Source organism: Rutidosis leptorrhynchoides, chromosome 9, assembly GCF_046630445.1.
Source record: "Rutidosis leptorrhynchoides isolate AG116_Rl617_1_P2 chromosome 9, CSIRO_AGI_Rlap_v1, whole genome shotgun sequence".
In the NCBI taxonomy this organism is placed as follows: domain Eukaryota; kingdom Viridiplantae; phylum Streptophyta; class Magnoliopsida; order Asterales; family Asteraceae; genus Rutidosis; species Rutidosis leptorrhynchoides.
The window spans coordinates 318,815,276-318,817,303 of NC_092341.1; the positions used below are offsets into that span (position 1 = coordinate 318,815,276).

Consider the following 2,028-nt stretch of genomic DNA (forward strand, 5'->3'; position numbering starts at 1 on the left):
CTATTAATTTGATAACTTATATAATTTTTATCTTTATAACTAATAGGATATTCAGGGAATGCACCGAGCAAAACGTTCACCACCTTTCATACGTTCACCACCTGTAACTCGATCAAGACATCTAGCCAATATTGTCGTTGATTTTTCTTTAGAATCATCATCTAGTCGACCAAGTACTCCAATTCGAATTTCCGATAATCCATTTTTTGAACCCGACCTCATAATTGAGAATCCGGAGGATATTCAAGGACAATTCAGAGATCCTGAACCACTAATCATTCCTCCTGAACTACAAACCATTGAATCAGAATCCTCTAGTGATTCGTATTCAACAATTTCAATTATGGAAGTAACGGAACCTCTAAGTATGGAAGACCGAATGAGAGCCACACGTATGGGCCAAGGTCATGCCATTATTAAGCCAGACATTAATGCGCCAGATTATGAAATCAAAGGACAAATTCTACACATGGTAACTAATCAATGCCAATTTAGTGGTGCGCCGTAGGAAGATCCAAACGAACATCTTCGTACCTTTAATATGATATGTACTCTATTTAAAATCCGAGAAGTGGAGGATGAACAGATCTATCTCATGTTATTTCCCTGGACTTTAAAGGGCGAAGCCAAAGATTGGTTAGAATCGTTACCTGAAGGGGCGATTGATACATGGGATGTTTTAGTTGAAAATTTTCTTAACAATTCTTTCCGGCATCTAAAGTCGTGAGACTTCAAGGAGAAATTGTTACATTCACGCAAAAGTCAAATGAAACATTATATGAGGCATGGACAAGATTCGGAAAGTTGTTGAGAGGATGTCCTCAACACGGTTTAAACACTTATCAAATAGTACAAATATTCTACCAAGGTATCGACGTTGCTACACGAAAAGACATCGACATAGCAGCTGGTGGTTCCATTATGAAGAAAACCGCAACTGAAGCTTACAAAATTATTGATAACACAGCCTCCCACTCACATGAGTGGCACCAGGAAAAAGATATTTTTCGTTCATCCAAAGTGGCTAGAGCCGATTCTAACCATGACTTTGATTCCGTTTCCGCAAAAATAGATGCTTTCGAGAGACGAATGGAAAAGATGAATAAAGATATTCACGCAATACGAATCAGTTGTGAGCAATGTGGTGGACCACATTTAAAGAAATATTGTCACATCGAGCAAACCATGGAACAACGAGAGAATGTTTCCTACATGAACCAAAGGCCGGGAAATAATTATCAAAATAATTATCAAGCGCCAAGGCCGAACTTTAATCGAAATCAAAACATTCTTTACAATCCAAATGGACCAAACAATAACTCGTATAACCAACAAGGTCCGAATAACCAACCAACTCAAAATAACACTTTCAATCAACAAAGACCTGGTTTGTATAAACCACCACAACAAACCGAAGAGAAAAAGTCAAATCTAGAAGAAATGATGGCAAAGCTAATGGAATCTCAAACACAATTTATTACATCTCAAACCCAAACAAATGAGAGGTTTGATCAGTCATTAAGAACTCAACAAGCTTCCATTTTGAATCTAGAAAAACACGTAGGTACTCTTGCTAGCATGATGAGTGAGAGGGAACAAGGAAAGCTACCGAGTAATACTGAAGTAAATCCTCGGAATGAGAATGTTAATATGGTCTCAACAAATTCTGAAAAACCAGCATCAGAAGATGGGAAGGTTTTAGACGTGAGTAACAATGAAGAAGTTACAACACCACCACCACCCGAGTATGTAAAGCCAGTGGTGGCACCATATAAACCACCCATCCTGTTTCCAAGAAAAGGAGTTGAGTATGAGAAAGTAATAGGTAATAAAGTTTGTGATACCTCTGGAAAGAAGAAGAAGAATACGAAAGTACAAGAAACAAAAATCGTAAAGATAAACCCGGTGAAGACAGTTCCACCAAAACCTCCACCCAGGGTGGGTGATCCGGGTGAATTTATTATTCCTTGTCTACTTAGTGATTGTGTCATGTATGATGCACTAGCAGATTTAGGTGTGAGTGTGAGT

General features: G+C 38.2%; 1 non-coding gene across 1 annotated transcript; it reads right to left on the reverse strand.

Moving 5' to 3' along the window:
- Positions 1–726: 726 nt before the first annotated feature.
- LOC139869743 (small nucleolar RNA R71) lies at positions 727–833 on the reverse strand. Its single transcript, XR_011766324.1, has one exon. It is a non-coding gene; the product is annotated as a small nucleolar RNA R71 (small nucleolar RNA).
- Between the last annotated feature and the right edge of the window lie 1,195 nt (positions 834–2,028).